The following is a 22,653-nucleotide window of genomic DNA, read 5'->3' on the forward strand; positions in this document are numbered from 1 at the left end:
CACAGCTTTTCCCTCCTCTTCTCAGCTGCTTATTTCTACAAAGCTTTGAAAAACTTAATTATTTTTGAAAGTTTTTCCACCTGTCAAAATTGGATTGCAATTAGTCAGTGAATTCAAATGTTATCAAAGAAGGAAGAGGCTGACAATGGAATCACACAATTCTTGGTTTTGCTGGCAATCAGGTTGAAAATCTCAAAGAAAAATCATGGAACTGGGAAAGCACATGTTAGTGAAAGTGGAATAAATGTCTGATAGCTAATGGGCCTTCAAGGATAAACTTTGAGAAGCCAAATACTACAAGAAAGCCTAGTTCTAACTGCATTTCTAGCTTTGAAATTCCCATTTCTTTCGTCTACTAAAAGATAGCTGAGGATCCTTCAAACTCCCTCTTGAGTTATGCAGAAGTAATGTTTAATGCTTCAATAGTTTCTAAAACAGATAAAAAAAGATACAGATAATAATGATTGATACCTGTCTCCATCTAAGTACCATCTTGCTAATTTGGATTTAACAGGTCACATTCTTAGACAGTTGATTGCTTCCACTATGTAATCAGGAATAACTGCACAATTCCTGCAGATATTTTAAACCAAAATTTCCAGTTGACTCATAAAGCTAAAGATATTACCTTCAACTGGCTTTTTAAGACAAAGGATAAAGCTGTACCTTTTAAAATACTGTACATACATACATATATGTATATAAGATTTATATAAAAATATTTTTACAAAGGTAATATATGTAAAGATGTACTATGCATCTAGATAAAGTTTGTGTACATGCATAAATGTATAAATCTTTTTGAAATTCTTATTACTCAAGGGGAATGGTGGTAAGTGCAATAAATATTGCAACAGTAGTCCTGGATCAAACTGATGCTTACAACCTTATGCATCATATGCAGGCTGAAATCTGCATTATTGATGGACCCAAGATACATTACATGATATAAGGAAGAGACACATAGGACTCAGATGTTCCAAGCTTTGAGGAGTCAGAATTGCTTAAATTTTTATTTATAAGTGCAAAGGATTATTATTAATTGCTGTTCAAATCAATTATATGAGTATAGTTGATTGTGGTGGGCTCTTCACAAAAAGCTTGCACTGCCTCCTAAATTCAGATTGTCTATAAACAGTTTTTTCTAAGTGTTTTGCTCTGATATAAAATAGACTGTAGATTGTGTTCAGCTAAAAATATGAAGTGCTACTATGGGCTTATGCACAGGGAAGTAACAAACACTTTGCAAAGTGTTTGTAATTATGTAAACATCATTTCTAGTATCTTTGAATAAGATACCATGTAAACCTCTTAGGGTATTATCTAAACAAACATTTTTCCACCTCCCCTGAAAAGAATGCAACATAGCCTGTTTTTCCCTTTTCCTGAAATAGAACATTGTACTTTTCCAAGTTCTTTCCAAGTCTGGAGAAAGATGAGCTTAGACTGGGGTTCAACTCTGATTATTCTGCAAAAAATGAATTCTGTATTTTTTACCTTCTATCTGTACCTTTTAAAAACTGTGAATTATGGTTTTGAGAAATTCAATTTGCATCCATCTTCAGCAAATAATGGGTACCATCTGGACTGATTGGTATGGAAATCAAAACTAATTGATCCTGCCATTTTTTGAGTCTTTTACAGAACATGAAAATAGACAATATTATGCTTTCTAGAGCTAATCAAAACTGAACATCAAATTACTCAGTGGTAGGTTATTAAAAATATTTGGATCCTATTTTCACTGTTAAAAGTGCTTCACAAAGTGCAAAGAAACTGTATTTCTTAATTACTGGAATCTGCTGGCAGAGTGTCAACAAATAAATCTAAAAGCAGGTAAAATTACTAATATTTTTTTTCTCTCCATATACTTTCCCTCCAGGGTTTTTCCTCTCTGACTCCTTCTTAGCCTAGATATCTTCCATATTTTTCCCAGTCAACAGCTCTTCACTGAATAAAGCATTGCTGACCCTACACAGAAATTTTCTGATGGTGAGTGATTGCATCCAAAGGCAGCAGTATGCCTGTGAAAATCACAATGTGGTTTTAGGGCTGCAAATTTTTACCTCTTCAGGAAATAACCACCCTATATATCCTAGTCTGGGAAAGGACAGCACATCTTCTCTTTGCTCTGAGTTTCATCATATCAAAACAGCACTCAAAATGAATCAAACTGTACAAGTTCTAGAAAATAAAATATTTAAGCTGGAACAATATGTAGAGAAAGAGGTTTATGGTTGTGTAACAGTTCCTATATTCTGTTGAGAGGCAGTACTAATGAGTAAAGTTACAGATTTCTTCATGCCCTGAAAAACAGAATCATAGAATGATTTGGGTTGGAAGAGACCATAGAGATGATCTAGTTCCAGTCCCCAATGGTCATTATTTTCAAACTCTTGCCTCTTGCCTAGCAATAGATCATTGAAACTTGTTTTGTGTAATTCAAATTCAATTTTTACTACTGGATGATATTAAGGGGACAAGTGTTTGTCCAATTAAAAATAGGACTTTATGTTCCTCTACTGGATGATCATGCATGTAAGAAAACCTTCTGTTTTCCTGGATAGTCTATATTTTTGAGAAGATAAATCATATTAGAAATGCTAGGCTATCTGCTCTGGAGAAACTGGGAAATCACTGCTTTGAGAATTTTTGATGCACATACCATAATTTCTCTCTTTGGTACTTAAGCAGGCACTGGTGCTAATCCAAAAACATTCAAACATATGCTCAATATGAGAAACGAAAAAATCTAACATTTCTTCATGCCTCTTCTCTGGTGAAGAATGGCATTTGGGTATGGGCCAGTATGAGCCAAATTAATATGTATTTATGACTGTCAGCTCATTGATGTAAGGAGTATCTAAAATCCAGGCAGGATATTGTCATCTTTTCCTGAAACCATTTTTTCTCATTTGAACCAGTTAGTAATTTAAAACATATCTGGTTGCACAAACCTGCCCGTCTCCCACAAAAAAAAAAAAAAAAAAAAAAAAAAAAAGCAGAAGTTATTTTTTAATGTTTTTCATGCATTTTCATGCATGTATGTGGCTTGCTTCTTACTTTGGCATTGCTTACAAGAACTCCTAGTTATTTTAATAAGTTTGCTATGACAGTACAAAAGTTCATTTATCAGTAAACTGCAGAATGTGGGAAAAACATTTCACATAAATGGGAGAATACGTAACCATGGAAAGCTAATGGTCCTCACAGGCTGAGCAAGTAATCTTGATTTTTAAAAGCAGAAACATATGGAGACCTAAAACTCTTTCAGGAAGGCCAGATGAAGAATCCAGATTACTGACCTTTCTGCAAGTGCAGAAATACTTTTTAAAAATTTATAATGTCAAATACTTAATGTTCTCTTGAAGGATTCAAGTGGAATTAATGACTTAAAAAAAGTTAATTATTTGTAGTCAATCAAAACAAAGATATGCATTTGCTAACAAGGAAGGACTGAAAAGCCTTCACTTGAAGATTTGTGTTTTCTATATCTCCACAGACAGACATCTCTATGGGGAAATACACCTCAAACATTTGGTCAAACTTGCCCAGGATTTTCAGCTCACATATGGAATCTCACTGAAGGTAATCAGATTTCATGTTTGAATGACAGGTTGAGGGACCTCACCCTAAAACTGGGGTTTTTTAAAAAGAAAAAAAAGGGAGAAAGGCGCAATTTCTGAAACCCAAGATACATCTGGGAAAAAAAGAATGAGGACTGAGATAAAACGTAGTGTTTGCTGCTCTAAAATGGAAATAAAGACAAGATATATTTATATGAAACTTTGAAAGAAATTATTCAGCCAAAATCAGCACCATTGTAAAATTCATAATAGATTTGCAACTAAAATGATGCAGATTTGGTTCTCCAGCTCTGATTACCCAGTTATGTTTATGGGATGGCATGTCAGGTTTTCTGAAATGGTTGCAGTGACAGTGGAGTGCCTCATAGCTACAGCTATGCCTTAATTGCTGAAAATTATAAATTGAAGAAAACCTTAGGATAATATGTCCTAATGAATAAGGAATATAGAAAATACCTCAGGGAGAAGTAATTTTTGAATTATTAAGTCAAACTTGGCAGAAAATATCCACCAAATAATATATTCTTTTTTTCCCAGCTGGTGAAGACAAAAACTGTGCATGTAAAAGCCTATTCTGAACTAAGCTAAGCTAATTCTAAAAATCCAACTATGGAAGAAAAGTCAGTGAGTGATTTCACCTTAGTTTCTCTTCTGGATGTCTGTAGCATTCACATCACCAATTTCTTCTGATAGTTCTCAGGATTAGACACTGCTTAAGTAATTTCAGCTCCTTCTCTTTGAGTTCAACAGGAGATCAGAGTAATGATTTAAGCCTCTCTGGCTTGAGGAAAAACAAAATTGTTTGAAATAAATTTGCACCTGGGTTTTGCGCCATTCTCTGGTTGAATCTCTTTGTATGTATCTAATTCAGCCCAGTGTATCTCTTTGTTTTCCAGGGAAAACCATCTTGTGTTGCTCCATTAAACTCCCAAATTTTAAGTTATGTTACCATTTCAATGACCAATTATCTTATGAAATGAAAAAATCAAAATGGGGATAAGATTGTTACTGTTAGAAAGACGAACACAGGAAACTCAGGACATTTAAGAGTCCTATAGGTCCAGCACTGCTCTTAATCTACATTTCAGTGATGGTCATTTAATGCATATTCTTGCAAAAGGATTGGTATAAGAATAATTGGCAGAATACACTGGAAAAAACCATATTCTTTGAATGGCAGTTAAGTGTTACTTGATCTTTATCTAAATAACAAAAGGGAGATGAATGTCTAAAATGTAGATCATGATCAAATAACTAATTTACAATATAATAATAATGAATGAAGGAGGTTTGGTAGTGTGGCTTTAGCTTGTTTTCCCCTTCCTGATTAGGATGATGTTAAAATTATACAATGACTGATAAGTATTATAATAAACATGATTAAACTATCTCCAAGATAAATTATTAAAAAATATTTTACCCCTTCCCTTCAGCATAAATATTTACTAAAATTCAGATGTTTCTTTTGTGCAGTATTCTGAAAAGAAAGAAGGGAAATAGTGCCACTTTATAATAATCAGTGACCTAGAACTCTCTTGTCTGGAGAAACTGTCCTCATTTTTGAAAATCACAGTCATTTGTGTATTATTAGTTTCCAGTATGTTTGTGTCCATCTCTGTCACTGAACCTCAGTTTTCAAGGAACTTTAAAACAAAAATAACCAACCTCAGACTTATTAAGTTATCCCTTCCAGAAAGCTGACAACTTAGATAAAGCATAACCAATTTTTGTCGCCTACCACAACTCACTTTTTTCATTCCTTTACAAATTTATGATGCTTCAGGTTTCTCTATGTTTGGGGAAACAAGCTAAGCTTAGAAGCACCTGATTTGATAAGAGGTTTTGAACAATATTTTGCTAACTTCTGACAAGATAGCTCAGGGCTAGATCTAATAAAAATACATTATGCTTCTTCATTGTGAAGCTCTGAAAAATTGATTTTTATATTGGATTGGACCATTGGCTTGTTAAAGAAACTTAACTTGATAACAACACCCTTTATCCCCTTAGGAGCTATCATTTCATGTTAGGAGGACTGAAACAGTGCAGCATATATAAGGAGTATTATCTAGCCTTGTGGGGTCAAGGAGTTATCTTGCAGCACAGCTGAGTCACAGGGCTGAGCACTGGAATAAGAAAGCAGGGCAGAGGGTTCCTCAGGGGACAGAAGAGAAGGAAAGAAATCTTTTCCACTCTAGGATATAAAGTTACAGCAGAGCTCTTCAGCAGCCATTTAGCAAGGCTAATATTCTTGTCTCCCTATTTATAAAGCCACATTTTTTTCATTATTTTCAATTGCCAGGGATACATAAAATAAATATAGACAGGGATGAACCTGTCTACTGCAGCTTGCTACATTCCTCTCTTTGGTTTGGTAGTCAATATTTGTTATAGCTCTCTGCTCAGACCACTTGAGTACTCTTAATCCACTTCAAAAGGCTTGTTTGCTTTATGTTATGCTGAGATCACAATTTCATAGAACACTGTTCCTGGCCCAACCTTCACATAAATTACATAGTTTTAAATCCATAAATATGCTCTCATCAAGATTTACCTACTTGTCATCCAGATTGATTTGTTTCAATATAATTCCTCAATTTCTACTTTCTTGAACTCTGATTCCTTTGAAATGCACATTGCAAGGAAAGGTAATGGTAACAAACAGTGGACAGAGTCATGTATTTGGTGACAAACTCAAAAGTAAGAAGAGGATGATTTATTCATTTTTACCTTATAAATAGCTTTGAGATCAATTTTCTAATACAATGTTCAAGATATTTATTGTCCACAATATATTTCTACTGTTAAAAATCACTTAGGAGTGGAGTAGCCCCTCGCATTGAAGAATTCATGGCTCAGTGAGATGTGATGAGATATGTATGCTTTTTTTCTCTCTGAGTAGCTTGGCCAATGCAAATAAAGATGGAAAAATGGGCTTCTGATAGTTATACTCTTTCTCAGCTTTAGAAAATATACGTTTGAGCTTTCCTGGGGAGGCAGGGGATAGACAAAGCAAAGACTTGCCCTAGGCATAAACTGCATTAACATTCTTGATTTTTAGAACATTCATTTTAAGATTATATATGATGCAGCAATTCTGAATTGCTTATGGAAAGGTTTTTAATGATTTTAAGTAGTTTAACTAACAAAAATATACTACAACAAAAATATTTTTGCTTCTCCATTTTAAATATAGTTTACCATGGATTTACAAGGAAACAAGTGTGGGAAATTTCTTAGTCCTCAGTACGAGAGCAACATAGCAGGCTTAATGGCAAGACATGGGAATAGCACACTTTGGCAAATTGTCTCCTGTCTTTAATCTCTATAACACAGAAAAATCAAAGAAAATTACTCCAGGCTGCCTGAGTTCCAGGGATGCTGCAGCTTTCCTGGCTGGATGGTCTGGTATATACATCTCTTGATGCAGAGTGTCAGGCAGGATAGGTCCAAATGAGGAAGGGCACAGCCATGCTCCTTTCTCAAGCACCTGGTTACCACTCACAAGAGCACGGACATGGGCATGGTTTGCCTTGCAGGGATGAGGAGAGCAACAAAAGCTGGATGCTTAATGAAAGTGAGTACTGCTGCTGCTGTCCCTGTAGAGCTGTTCTGCTGTGGCCTAAAAGCCAAGGCATTCAATGGAGAAAGGGAAAAAAAGAAAACAACTCTTGGATATACAGATACAAAAACTTGCAGATTTCAATTACTAAAATCGGTGGAACAATATGTGTTGTTCCAGCTTTATTCAAATCTTATCTGCTTTGCATTCACTCCATGGTTTTAGTATGCAGAGAATGTTTTACAATGTATGTAAACTCATACGAATTGTGCAAGGCAGAAGTGAAATGTTGTCTTTGAAGGAATTAAATTGTCATTACAGTTAATTTTAAACTCATATGCTAAAATGAATTTATATTTTATGGTAAATTAAGAGAAAGAGGTTCTATTCCTTTTGAGACTAGTGGTGATCTTTCTTAAACTCATTTGCCACAGAAACATTTCACTTTCAGTGTAATTCTATCAGGTACACTCTACTTGTGTATAATAGCTGGGAGAGTGTGAGAAAACAGCTCATGAATCTTTAGTAAATTATGTTTATCCCTTCTCTCAGAGCTGCATGGATCTTGCCTGCCCTCAGCTGGATTTATGAAGGGTTCATTGAAAAGTGGTGGTGAGAAATGTATTTGAAAGCCAACAATATATCATGTTGTATAAGAAATAATCTTTTCAGTCTCACCGATGACATTACGTTATAGCTAACAGAGAAGAGAGTCCTTTGGGGAATTTCTGAAGCTAAAAATAAAACAAACAGTAGGAGAAAGAATAAAAATGAAGAAAGGTCAAACAAAATGTTTGACTAAACAATGCAGCAAAAGAATAGGCTTTCTGGTCCTAACTGTGCATAGGACAAAAAAATGCATTTATTTCAACTGAATAAAATACCATCTATTTTGCTGTCTTCTGGATATATGAGGTTTCCTTTGGTCCCTGAAAAGGAAAATCTCTATAGAAATAACAGAGCACTTTGTGAAGCAGCAGTGGTCAGAACTGTTCTACTGAAAAATACATTCACTGGGTGACATCCAGAAAAGCAATCAAAGACTATATGTTCTTCTGTGTTAAATATGTTTCTCAAAGGATCTGAGAATAAACAGACACAAAGCCCAGCTAAACTTCAGCAATAATTGCCTGTTTTGTAATAAAAAAATACCGGTTGCCAAGAAGGTCAAACTGTAAGTTAAAAATTAATGAGTCAGCCTTATACTCCTTATGTTTTTTTCCTTCCCATATCTCTTTTCCTTGTTATCCTATGAAAAAGTCATGCATTGATGAAGAGTGGGATTAGGAGAGGAAAACAATAAATCCAAAAAAATCCAAAGCCATTTATAGGTTTTGTCAAATCCTTGTAGATGACTCACTCTCTCCCTCCATTACCATGTATGCTTCTGACATCATTCTCCAAATGATGTAAAAGATGATGTATTGCTATTCTTCTTAAAGTCTTCCCCTGATGTTTTCTTGTCAAATAAAGTACTTCATGAAACAGAGATTTGATCTCAGAGCTTTTGAGATCATATGCCTCTGAAAACCTTTTCAGTGATATTGGGTTTATTTATCTTGTTAAATGTGTCACCCACCAAAGATCAAGCTGCTATATGAAAAAATAGTTAAATTATGAAAACCATAATTTTGTTGGTAAATTAACAATGCCACTGTCTCTTCCATCTTCCTTCCTCTCCTGCCCATCTGAGATGAAAGAGACAAGGATGCCCTTATATACCTGTCTTTCCCATCCAATATTTGAAAACATAATCCATTTCTGCAACTTATCTTAGGCATCAATACCTCCTTACCTGCAAAACTCCCATGACATTTCATCATTACATCTCCCCAGGACATGTATGGTGGATTGATCCCATGTCACATAAAAGCGAGATCACCACCTAAGAACTCCTTAGTTCTTAGGCATAATGTTAGTTGAAATAAAAAGAATAAAAATCACATGCTGCTAAGGTCTTGGTCACATCAAATCTCAACCATCTTAATTTATCTCTTAATATACTCTTGGAAAAAAGGAACAAAAAGAGCAGTGGAATATAATGAAGAACTACCACATACAGGATGCCAGCACCCTTCCTTATTTCCACATGTGTTGGGGTCTTGAGGAATATTTTTATCCTATTAAGCTATACTAAAGCTTTTTCTTATCTTTCCAGAGGTTTTGCTCTCATCAGGATTCCAACAGAACCATAGATGAATAGGAGTATGCTTTTAATTTTTCTGCCTTCCTGCAAAGGCAAGATGAAGATCTTTTTCTTTCAGCTTGTGTAAATTCCAAGCTATCTACACTATCAATATTATTAGCTACTTTTCTGACATTCTGTTGAGATGTTCAGGAAAAGGTTACAAATTAGATTTCAATTATGAGAACATCAAGTGAAACATACTAAGGAAACCCTTTCACATAACCTGAGAATCATGTGGAGGGGACCACAGCAGGTCATGTGGGTCCAATCTTCCTGCTTAAGCACAGTCATCCTAGACACACGACACAGAATTTTGTCCAGGCAGTTTACTTTAAACAAGGCAGTAGCAAATCTTGCCTGAGCAAGTGCTTTTTCTGGTCCCACACTCTCAGAAGAAGCAGCATCTAAACTACCCGAATACAATACTATAACAGTGGAATAAGAAGTCAAAGCCAAGAAACCATCAGACCACAGTCTGACTGATTCCTCTGATGTCAGACATAAAATTTCAAAGATAAAGAGATGGTCTTTGAAGACCAAGAGGACTTCATCAGTACAAAACCACAAATACTTGATCCCATGAAAAAAGCTGCACCATTCCTGCCGCACAAAGAAGTGTAAGTGCAATTTCATTAAAGTGGTGTTTAGTTGTTTCAATGACCACATGGTGCTTTTTAGACATTCCCATTGTTGTCTACATATGAACATTTTCAGTATTTCTATCCCAAGAGGCATGGGCAAGAACAGAATATAGGAACACGGAAAATGTCAATCCCAATCTTCTTCTCCGAGGTGTATGGCTTTTATTTTCCTTTGGGAAGCCAAGAGAGACAAATGTGAAACTAATGTGGATGAGCCATTTAGTGCAAGATCAGAGTAACTTGCACTGCAGTCTCATCCCATGGCCACTGGAGCGGACAGGTGCTGGCTAGCCGCTCCTGGAGTGAACGGTGGAGACCACGAATCCCGCCACTCCCAGGTCCTCTGCGAGAACCCCTGGGTAGTGGCTCCATCTGCGGTGTGGTGACACAGGCGAGAGCAGGACTGCGAAGCACTGAGGTGAAGGAAGGAAGAAATGGACACATGTATGGATGCCAAGGCACTTTATTGACCCAGGCAGGGCCAGTGACAGCATCAGAGAAAAACCCTTGGGGAGGCACTGATAAAGGGGAAGGGCGTGACACAAGGAGCCACGAGGGAACAATGTACGAAGCCCAGGGGAGGAGCAAGGGACACAACTGAACCAATAGGAATGGCCCAGGGGAGGGAAAAGCTCAGGGGACAAATCATATGTTAGGTAAGGGAAGATTGACATAGAAAGTTCTCGGAATGAAAGGGGGTTGGTTACAATGATGGACAGGTAACTGGCAGGAGGAACAAACCATTATGAGGGAGAACATGGGGGGAACCGAGGGTCAAACCAAATCTTAACTTATAAAAAATAACCAACTTTATGACAGCTGTACATGTCCTGTACTGACTGGAGGTGAACTACTCCATAGCTTACCCAAGAAGACTCATTTGCAGAGATCAATTAACCTTTACATCAACAAACATAGGAATTATCACTGATTGAAAGATTTTGTGCGTAGCCACTATAAAAAAACAGAGACATTGATAAACCTGGACCTTGTGAGCTTTGCCTACCCCCAACTTGCACACATTCAAGATGCAGAGACAATTATTTTTAAAATATATGTGGTCCTAGAAATGGGAGGACGTAGTCAAAGGTCAACAACCAACAGTAGAGAAGGCTATCCAGTTACTCACCAAAGTCATCAGGTATTTGGGAAACAGGATGTTTCCAAGCAAAATAGTTTATACTGTTTTTTTTTTTCATTAAACTTTGATTCACCAAGATAAGATTCTGAGTTTCCCTTATTTTCAAACATGCCTAGCATTTTTGTGCTTAACATGTTGCATTCAAGGCATTTATGTGAAACTAACTGTTATTGAAATATCTGAACACTGTGACACATCTTACTGATGTCTTTAAATATAAATGGATCAGGAAGTACTTTGCTTTTATGTTGCACCATTAGCTGAAGATAGAAAGCTTCACTTAATTTGCATGGTACTTAAAATTTCCTACCAAATGCAATGCCATCATCACAGAAGCATTAAATATTTCACAGCAAATTTTAGTGAAGCAGCTTGGATTACACTAAAAAGTAAAAGTCACTTCCATATAAACAAACCCACACTATATATATGACCTATAATTCCATTATTTGGGATACCTTGTTTGTTGCGTTTTGCAGAAAGCAACGTCACAGGAAATAATTAAAATGCTTAAATACATAAAAAATCCATTGCAAAGGATTGATCTCCTGGTGCTCGGCCTTGTGCAATTGAATATTCCACTGGGAAATCTGTGGAAGGCACTGTGTTTGAGGAGTTAGTAATCTTGAGCAAGCCAGCCTTGTACTGAGGGTGTGAGGGGTCCATAGATTAGGGCACTGTAAGGGAACCTGCTGCCATGTCCCATGCCAGCCCCTAGCACCACTGGTGTTCTCTCAGAGAGCATCCAGTCTATCAGGAGACAATACGCGGGTTGGATTTTTACACAAGATAAAAGGCACCACAACATGGGAGGTGGGAGGACCCCTTCTATGGCTGGTACCTGTGCAGAATGGCATGGGAAAATCTATTCAGGACCTGTTTGGTGCTGCATGAAAACAAGTTTTCTAGCATCTGAAAGGATAGAAGACTTACTCTCTATCAGTATTCCTCTTTTTATTCTCTTTTATTAAGATGTTGCCAAACCTTTCTCATAAAGATCCTGAAAGAACCTTCTCACAACTATCAATACCTGTGCAGAACAGTTTTGTATTTGAGATGTAACACAATTATGCAATAATGTAATGGCTTATGATATATCACCCTAAGCTAAAAACTTACAAAAAACCATATATATTATTCAGTAGTATACATCACAGCAGGTTGAGAGGCATTAGGTAACTATGTGAAGTTATTGTGGCAGAGAGTGCTTACAGGAAGTCCACATGGATATCTAAAATGCAGTACAAGCACATCTTGCCTCTATAAAAGCCTTTGCAAGTGGAGGCACAAAGTGTTGTAAGAGCCAGTACCTCCTAGGAATAGTCTGGCTTTGGCTTTGCTCACCAGAACCCAACCTCCAAATTTTCCTTGATGGCTTTCTCTCCAGACAAGTGCCCACCTTAGGCTTGCTGCATTGTTTGATCCTATGTCTCCTGGCCTAAAGTCATCATCTTTCTGCAGCTTTCCTTCTGCCCTCTAACCTAGCCACCAGACTTTGCTTCTCTAGCCTATATCTTATGCAGTGCTCTTCAGCACCTTCAGCCCATCAGTGGCCATTTCCAAGTCAAACACCCTTCTTTCAGGGTTATTGATCCTGAAGAGTTTCTGATTGCATTGCAAACAACACGGGTATTACCCTTACAGCTTTTTAGCAGACTTTAGTACCTTGGTTTTTTAGGTGATTACACTCAGTAATGGTTCTTTAACACAAAAAAGCCTACGGTAAATATCCCAAAAGGAAACATTTTTCAGGTTTAGCTCAGTGCTATTACATTAGTGTCCAATGAACACAAATGCAACCTTCCTCAAGTATAAATTAACACTCTAATATTTTATTTAAACACATACTAGTATACTTAAATCTTCAAATAAATCAAAGAAATGCAAACCTACTCTAGCAAATGAAGGTTACTTCATATTTGAAAAGCCTTGGCAAATTAATCACAGTAAGAGCATAAAAGATGAGGAACCACTGTGGTTATATTCAGATGTAAATTTCAAAAGTTGTTCAAGTCATTGACCAGAAATGGTCAAATAACAGCAGTCACATCTGATATTAGTCAGAATAAAAGTGTTAATGAGAAAGATACAAGCTTGGAATGACATTTTACTGAACTTATATACCCATAAAACATAATTCTGTTTGACTGATTTGAAAATATTCCTTCATAGCAAGAGAGCCATAACTGATAGATGTCATGACCACCTCCAGTACTTGATTATCTTGCGGCTAGGTCAAGGCTCATTGAAAGTCTGATATAATTTTCCACTCTTTTGCACTAATCATACAGATTTTCTTTTTCCTTGGCATTCACATAGTTATGTTCTGTCACACTTGCACCAGATGCATCATTATTTGATGAGTAGCTCCAATGAAAATAGGTTACTACCTAATAGAATACTACTCAAGAGGAAACAGGTTTTCCTGTTTCCAGAGTTTAGTCCATGGCAAAAATTTTCTTTAGAGTATGGTTATTATGAAACATTTTATTAAATTAATTGTTTACCAAGAATCCACTAAGGAATAAACTATTTTGTAAATCACAGCCCCATTCATAGAAATAGAGTAGTATTTTGGCTTTATAATGCATACCAGGCCTACAGGACTTCCAAAGTACAAACCCTTCCTCATATCTGTTGTATTGTTGTCAAACCTGAATTTTAATCTTAGAATCCAGGACATATGAGTTTTTAAACAGATTTTCTACTTTACTTGCTTGCTGCATATTGATTTGAAATAGTGAGGCATCATATATCCATGCCACAATAGGACCACACATTTCAATAAATTACTATGATGTGACTGATGTCAGCTGCTACCAAAATTATTGATACTGATGAATATATCTGTGTCAGTATTCATGCTTATTTTGTGCTCCACTAGACTTTATTTGCAGTTCATTCCACTCCCTGTCCTTCATGTTATGAGGAATAAGGAGTTCCAGTTCTTGTCTCCTTGTCTTGCCTCACATCTCCTTATCCAGGAGTTTAGTCCTGACCCCATATATCAGATCAGATATCTAGGAGATATCAGATGAGTGCAGATGGATGAGGAGGATGGAAAGGAGGAGAGACCAAAACATTCCTGTGTGCATTCACAGTCTATCAGCATCACACGACTTTTTGCCTGAATGTATTATTGTATCTCAATACTTCATTATAAAATTATAGTTTATGATAATTTGAAATATCTCATTTGATGATTTTAAAGGTACCATTCTCCTTTGCACTTAAAAAAAAATCCAGAAAATGGCATAAGCCTTCATAGGGAAGAATGAGTGATGAGCAATGGATGAGGATAAGCTCTGGATGGGCTTGAAATCAGGTACTAGTAGATTACAGAGGGAATTTTCATGTCTACAGATAATTGATATATAATAAAAACCACTTTGGCAAATCTATCATGGAGTACGTAATATGTCTTAACAAGTGTTAATTGATTATTAGAAATTTGTTTAGCCTGACATATTTTTTATCTGCCTCATGATGAACACTGCACAGCTGGTTTTATTTGGCTGTGTGTTTTTTCCTTGTAAGAAAAAGTAATTTTCTCTTACAGCATGTATTCACAGTGAAATTCACAGAGCAAAAAGGAAGAACACAGAACTTCCTTCATTACTCAATATCCAAGTCAAATAGACATTAATTAAAATTCTCCATATCTGTGTCCTTTCTGTAGAGTCCACACAATGAGAAGAGAAAAGGAAGGTACATAAGAGGCCTGTCGAGGTCTCTGCCAGCTCTCATTTCACTTGATTTTTGTGGGCTGTTTTTGAGATGTGATAGACGAAAGAAGAATAAGATCAAGAAGCAGCAGCAATGGCATAAACTGAAATAGAAAAGGGGCATTCAAGAGGGATAGAACAGATTTTCAGTACCAAGCTGTAATTTCAGGCTGAACCACAACAGATTTATATAGCAAAAGCAGTTCTTATAATGGCTATTGGGAAAACAGTTAATGTTTTAATTACTACAGGATTAAACCATTAAAAAATAAAGATCCCCACTGACAACAAATATGCATCAGCAGTAAGTTTGTGTTATTTGCTTAACAGTTTTAAGTTCTATAGTTACAGATATTTAAAATTTATTTTCCCTTAAAACTTTTAGGAAAAGGAAGCAGTTCATATTGGTCTGACATAGAGATAGAAATTCACACACAAAAAAAAATTAAAATAACTTGATGATATTCCAATAAAACAGAGCAGTGGAAAAATCACTGTGCACTTCAAGTAAACACACATTACATGCTTGGTGAGATATTCAAAATAATGAGTACATGCTGACTTGTACAAGAGGCCCACATACTTCAACTTGAATATACTTCACCATAGCTAATGCAAATGAAGAAAAACTATCATATTTAGGCATAAAGGAAAAAAACCTCAAACCAACAATTCAATTATGTAAACAAGAGGCATGATTTCCCCTCACAGCAGTGCGGCCATAAATTCCAGATAAGAAAAATTTTTACTTCCACAGGTCTGAGATGAGAATCAGCCCCAGATGACCTTTGCAGGAGGTAATACAATCTTCTTTGTTATATAAACACAATTTGAAATATGGATTCTGCTGCTTCCTAGACAACTGCTCAGGAACTGCACTTAGGAGTAATGCTATGTGAAATTCTGTAGTGAACCCCAGTCCTGGGACAGTTTTTCTCAGCTGATCCCTTTAAAAATGGTTGCATAAAGAGGTTGAAGAGGTTTTTGTATGCTAAGTATTTCTTGACATGGTAATGTTGATAGCTCTATGATTTCTGTTAAAAGCTGCTCTTTACTTGTAATTTTAACAATTTTCCCCTTTAAGTTGTAGCTTTTATTTTCTCTTAAATGCTTGCTACTCCTTTCTACTAAAGATATCTTGTTTCCTGGCCTCCTCATGCTCTCTATATTTCAGATTTTAAGGACACTAGATTTCTCAAATATTTCTGTGATGATATTTCAAGATTTAGCTGTATAAAAGGAAGATATGTTGGTGTTCCTCATTGTCAAAATCCTGTTTTGACAGACTTCCATCACTTACACAATGCAGATTAAACTAAGAAGAGTGAAGAGAAGGCAGGTAAAAGCTAAACCAAACAGATGAAAAAAGGATGAAGTTGAGGGACTTTCAGTGTCTCTAGTGCTTTGTCTCTTTCTGAGTAGAGTCACTCTGAGATTACTGGACCTATGAAACATCACGAGAAAATGCAAAATTCAAACTACTTTACTATAAAATACTTTGATGGAGATATCCATACAACAGTAACATGAAATTTTCTGTACCATTTATTCAGTTCTACAGCATTCATTTTTAGGTGACTGACAAGATTTTAAAAATTGTATTGGTTTCTTTCTTTACCAGCCTTTCTTTAAAATGTAGGCCATCAAAATAATTTGACTTGCTTCTGTTGACTATGAAAAAGAGTGCCAAACATCAATCTCAAATTACCTTGAAAATGTCACAAAAGTAAAAGGGAAATAAGACAATTCTAAAACCTGTATGTTGAAGACAGTACCAACAAATCAATGACAGCTAAATCAAGCAAATAAAATCTTTGTATTTCCATTTACTCAATGGTTTTTAGTCTGATGTCTGACAATGCTGTAAGATGCATAACAGTGAAGGAGGAAAGGCAGAGCTTTTTAAGAGAAAAGCTTCTCTAGGTGTTTGAAACAAATGAGGAAAAAAACCCTTCAAAGTTTGAATTTACAGTCTAGGTATACACACTACTACTTTGAGCCAATTCTAGAATCTTGAATGTACTCATTTGCAGTAATGAATCTAGTTAACAATACAGGAATTCAAGGTTCTTAATCCTATTTTAACTTGCAAGGTTCCTTTTCAATCAGTCAATTATATAAATTGAATTTGGAATATTTATCTGTTTTCTACCCAGCAGCTTCCCTTGCCAAAAATATCTGCCTAATATCAGTGAAGAAACTCCTTCTGTAAAATCACCTGAATTAGATCCTTAACATTACCTGGCATTACTGTCCTCAGCCAACAATGCTGTGTTGCTATTCTGGTCTGGTGGTGTTATAACTCCTTAAGCATCTCAGATTCAACTGCTTTCCTACTAGGAAGGCCTTGGGCTGTCATGCATCTTGCAAAGGGTTTTGATCCTGTAGGAAGCTCTAGATGCCCCAGGTGATTAGATTCTTAATGCAGACCTCTTCTTCACTGCCTGTCTCAAGTTAAAAATGTTTTGTAAGCACATTTTTCTCCAAATAGAGAATACCTAATGCAAATAGGCATGAGTTGGCTGCAGCCAGGCCAGCAATTAGAGGTTCAACCAGGATATAAGAGCTGCAAGTTCACATCACTCTTTCAATGGTTGGTTAATTATTTATATATAGTGGAAGAGTTCCAACAAGAGAGAAAAAAGGTATTCAAGCTAGAACACTCAATTGTTTAATGATGGGCATTCCTAGAGGATATAGATTGCCATTCCTGAATTGAATTCAGCAGAATGGGAATTTGATTTCAGGCCAATGTTATAATTGCTAAGATAATGCATTTCTAGGATAAGTGAGGTTTTGGGGGTTTTTAAAATTTTATGTCACATACAGAAATTAAACATATAATTGTGTGAGAAGTTTGTTTTCATGGGACCACAAGATAAGAAAGATCCCTGAACAATCCTAGAACTATTTAGGTTGGAAAAAAACCTCCAAAATCATTGAGTCCAACCTTCAAATGAACACCACTTCCTCAACTAGACCACAGCACTAAACGCCACACCTGGTCATTTCTTGAACGCCTCTAGGGATGGTGATTCCATCACCTGGGCAGCCCATTCCAATGCTCAACCACCCCTTCCAGGAAGAAATTCTTGCTACTGTCCAACCCAAACCTGTGGTGCCACTTGAGGTCATATCCTCTTGTCCTGTAACTTGCTGCCTGGGAGGAGAGGCCAATCCCTCCTGGTTACACCTCCTTTCAGGCAATTTTAGAGAGTAATAATGTCTCACCTGAGTCTCCTCTTCTCCAGGTTAAACAACACCAGCTCTTTCAGCCCGTCCTCATATAATTTACTTTCTAGACTCTTCAGCTTTGCTGCCTTCAAAATCTAGTACTTCAATGTCTTTCTTGAACTGAAGAGCCCAAAAGTGATCACAGGACTCATCAGTGCTGAGTATGAGGGAACAATTACTTCCCTGGTCCTGCTGGCCACATAAGTTTTCATACAGGATGCCATTGGCCTTCTTGGCCACCTGGGCACACACTGGGTCATGTTCACCTAACTGCCAAACAGCACATCTAGTTCATTTTCCACTGGGTCATTCTTTTTATCACTATATAAACCTCCCCTGGTGCAGCTTTCTACTGTTCCTACATGTTGTCTCACTGGATCCCATGAAGAAATCAGTAATTATGTTCAGACCAAGGTGGTCCCTGAAGTCTCTCAATTTATTATTATGATAAAGATAGGTCATGGCCTCCACTGGGGTATTTGCACAGTTTCATGGGGATGATCTTGCTTTACTCCTTTACAAATAGCTGGGACATTGATCTTTAGACAGGTTACCATTATTTTTGATGGTCTCATATACATAGAGGAGCATGCAACACAGTCCAGTGAATTACAGAACATTTCTTATCCCAGCTAATGTCATACCCAAACTTTGAAGAAACACCGAGTACCTTGATTCCTCTGCTTGCAAACAGCATTTCTTTGACAACAGACTGTGATGTAATGTTTGCTTCATAATAGCTATATCCTAAATGAATGATCACATTATTTTAATCAGTATTATTTAGAGATTTCTAGATTTATGCAATATGGCTGTAGAATGTAATTTTGGAATTTAGAAAAAAATTAGTGAATGCCATATTTGTTCTTGAAGTCATAATTGGCAATGCCAGCATCAACATGTAAAAATTTCTGTCATGGAAAACTAAATCTAGCTAGCTAGATTTGGATTTGTGCAAAGAAAAACAACATCCGTAACACCAATATGTTTTGACAAGTATTTAGACAACTATATGAACATCCCAGAATAAATGTCAATCATTTCAGGAAAACATCAAGAAATTAAAACTACTATGGCTGGCTTTGTGCATTTTTAAATAATTGCTAATACTTAATAAATGGACTTTAAAAGTCATTCTCTCCCCTCTCCCCAGTTAAAATAAATACTTTAGATTCACTAGCTTCAGAAAGAAACCCTATTCTTTTTACATGGATCGGAAAAAGCATCTTAGACAACAGCTCTGTCAGAGGTGCGAGTCCTATACACTTTCATTACAGCATCTCTTAAGGGAGTTTGAGTATTTTTGTTTTGATATTAATAATTATATAATTAAATCTATTACTTGAATGCAGGATCATGTACAAAAAGAAAATAACAATATATGTATTTCTTAATTTTCAGTTTCAGTGTATCATGATGGATAAGGATAAGATTCTGAAGAGCCAGGATACCATTAAATATTTGATGACTGTGAGGTGCCAAGTTATTTCTTGCGACTTATGATACTTTTTCTCATATAAGAATAAGTAAAAGAACCGTCACTTTCTAACCCTTTTTTTAAAATATTTGTGTTGAAAATTTATACGCTACAGTAAAATAGTTTAAAGGCACCACATTCAGGTAGTGATCCAGGCACACCTGATTGCAATGGTGAACAATTCCACTTTTTTCTTCCATTCAGTGAAGTAACAAGCACTACCACTTGTTTTACAATGTTGTAAAAATATTTTTCTGTATTGCTCAATTCTGAGAGAAATGTTTAAAAGACATTTGTAGATTCCATGAGGATGCATTCACTGACATGTACTTAGCAGAATTTATTTCAAAAGCAGAACCGTTCTAAGATAAAAAGTTTAAAGTAAGTAGAGTTTAGACTGATCTGGCAATTCTCTGCTGCTAAAGAGGAAAGTTAGATACAATTAATTTAAAAATTAAATTTTACTTGCAATAATGGATGGCATGCGCAGGCTTCAATGTCTGTGAGACAGAAACACAGAGGAAGAATGCAATACTCATTTAAATAAATGAGATTCACATCAGGGAAGGATTTTAGGTACTTATGACCTGAGTAGAAGATACTAAATGATCCTAATCTGCTTGGCATACTGCTCACATACAGACCTCATACACTTTTTAACCTGTATGTCCTTCCAGTTTCAAAATATTTCCACTTTGGAAAGACCTGGGCTTAGTTCCATGTGACTTGATTCCAATTATTATCTCTTGGATCAAGGTGATCATTATTATCCATGTGAATTGACAAATAAATATTCCTCATAGTATAATAAGAAAATAAGGAAGGAAATCCCCTGGGCTAGTATCCTTTTATAATTGTTGAAGACATTTACTCCATCAAGTTCACATCTGAAAAAATTTAGAAAAGTGAATTTTTTCTGAGCTGGCTAGCGTTTCTTCCCACAGTACTATGGCAGATGAATAATATTCTCTCTCTCTCTCTCCCCTTTTCTTTCCAGAAAACATGCAAAGAAAAAATGCATTAAGGTAACAAAATGATCATCAGAATGAAACAAGTGTTTTAATGTAGGGGGATAGAATATAAGTAAATAAAGGTAGTATAGAAAGTAATCTTACCCCTTAAGGAGTTGCAGCTGGGTTAATTATCAGAGATTGGGAACAGGCCTGATTTTAACAGGCTGTAGCTGTAGCCAATGAGAAGAGTGTTATAAAAGAGTGGATTGGTTGGTTGAGGGGATCCAGAGTCACTTGGCTGCTGTGAGGACAAGGAAGAGTCAGTGCCTAGAGGAGCTGCCTACAAGAAACAAGGAGGTATGAAACTCTAGCAATATGGAACCTTTGCAATGTAATGACAATAGAACTCTGGCAATATAATGACAACAATTTTAATGTATCGAAATAATATTGGCTCTGGGAAACAAATTTTCCTACATGTTTTAACATGGATCTTCTAATAGAAACACTACAGAAACAGGCTTTTCATTTCCCCCCAACCAAAAAATCACTCTGAACACAAAACTTTCTAAGGTTTTAACACATTTAAAAAGATATTATATTTTAGATTTAAAAGTTTGATGACTCTTGCTAATTCCATTTCAGAACCTAGTATTTACTAGGATAGAGGTTAACCTTGGTTACATATAAATTAAAATTAGATTCTCAGCTTTACAATTCCATCTCATTTTAAATCTCATGTTCTCTAATGATTTTAAAGTATAGGACACATGGTCTTGGTAAAATGTGAGAAAAGATCGGGTCTAATTTATATTTTCTGTTAAAGGGAACTATAATTATCAAAATTTGTTACACTGCCTTTTGTAGCCATTAGCTCACAATAAGTAGAGTAATAATGTTTTATTATATTACTTTTGTGAATAAGCTAAGTAATTTCTGTGTGTATGCAATATTTTGTACAGTAATGTATTATCTAGCTCATTATTATATTATTATTACATAATGTAATTATTATGTAAACATTATTATTACAGCTATAACAGAATTTTGCAAATATATGTACTTGTATAATATTTTCCTAGCTCCATTTAGACACCACTTCATAAAAACAGCAGGAATTTGGTGGTAGTTTAAAGGGTTTACTACATTCTGGTCTTAATCATGATCAATGTGAACAATTCAAATCCATTTTTTATAAAGACATAAAGGTTATCCATTGCTCTAAAGATGATACACTGAATACAATCCTCCAGCAATAAAACATCATCAAACAAATCCTGACTTATGTTTATTACCACTATTATTCACTACTATTGAGTGATACTAAGAATATTTTTAGACTCATTATATTAAGATGTTTTCAAACATAAGTTACTTGTCAAAAACCAAAATTGATGTAAATAATATCTTGAACTGAGTAAAATTCTGCTATTTGCATCATCTTTGAGCAGGATGCTTGCATTACCATATCATAAAGTAACCTTACTCCAGTTTTCTGGGTTGCTTTTTTCTGTTACTGCCAGTAATATATGTGCCTCAAAGCATAAGAAAATTGCTTTGCCTGCATATCCTCCTGAGCTGTAGCAGCTTTGTTTTATCCTGCAGGACAAGGTCTTGACTACACCTTCGTTAGCTGACCCATTCCCCTCATGCGTTCAAAGTGTACCTGGGGAGCAAAAAAAAAAAAAAAAAAAACAAACAAAAAACCCAACCATTCAAAATAAAAAAAAGTTTTGCTGTATTTCTGTCTTGCTGAAAACCCCACAGATTTAGAGAGAAGCTGGTAAGCTATCCTGTTGCCCTTGGGTCATCAACAAAATCACATGTGGGCCACAATATTGGGAGCTAATTAGAAAATGGGCTAAAAGCAGGTGCTAACTTGAGGATACTTCTGCATTTAGTAGAAAATTACCTTGATTCCTTTAAAAGACATGCATTCCCACTGCAGATTTTTGTGAGAGCTGTTGAGAAGCAAGCAAGAAAGTGTCCTGCAAAATATTTGCAGTATGCACCTGATTCCATTTGCCTGGGTACAAGGACAGTTTTATGGCTTACTGAGGGTGCAGTGTGCATGTCAACTCATAGTTTGTACCATCAATATACATTGTAAGTCAATATTAAAGATAAACCAGCATCAAAAGCAAA

Source organism: Agelaius tricolor, unplaced genomic scaffold, assembly GCF_023055355.1.
Source record: "Agelaius tricolor isolate 1412-34295 unplaced genomic scaffold, bAgeTri1.0.p SCAF_8, whole genome shotgun sequence".
NCBI lineage: Eukaryota > Metazoa > Chordata > Aves > Passeriformes > Icteridae > Agelaius > Agelaius tricolor.